The sequence below is a fragment of the Coenobita brevimanus genome, chromosome 56 (assembly GCF_032717465.1).
Source record: "Coenobita brevimanus isolate Jiangsu-jjx chromosome 56, ASM3271746v2, whole genome shotgun sequence".
Lineage (NCBI taxonomy): Eukaryota > Metazoa > Arthropoda > Malacostraca > Decapoda > Coenobitidae > Coenobita > Coenobita brevimanus.
The window spans coordinates 9,900,749-9,901,250 of record NC_137009.1 but is presented as its reverse complement, the minus strand read 5'-3'; positions in this window follow the sequence as shown (position 1 = coordinate 9,901,250).

The window sequence follows — 502 nt, the reverse complement described above, 5'->3', positions numbered from 1 at the left end:
GAATAGTCGCACCACCATCTTTCAGGCATTCCACAGCACACCCATCCATACCTGCAGCTCTTCCTGCTTTCATCTCCTTTCTTGCCTCCTGCACTTCCTCCATCGTGATCAAAGAATCATTCAGTTCTCCAAGTACATAATATTCCTTGCACACTTCCATCTACCACAATCTCAGCCTCCCTTTCATTTTTTACACTAAACAATCTTTCTAAATACTCCGCCCATTTATTCCTTACTGCATCCATCTCAATTAACATCCTTGCATCCTTTGCTTTTACTCGCGCTCTTCCTTTCTCCCCTTTCGCACCCTTTTCACCTTTTTCGTATTCTGGTGACAATTCTCAGTCAGCCTGCCCCACCTCTCATCTGCTGCCACTTTAGCATCACGCACAGCCCTTCTCACCCTATTCCCCTTTTCCTTATACCTGTCATATGACACCTTATCCTTCTTCTGCAGCAACACTTCATATGCACGTGTCTTGTCAGCCACAGGCATACTTAC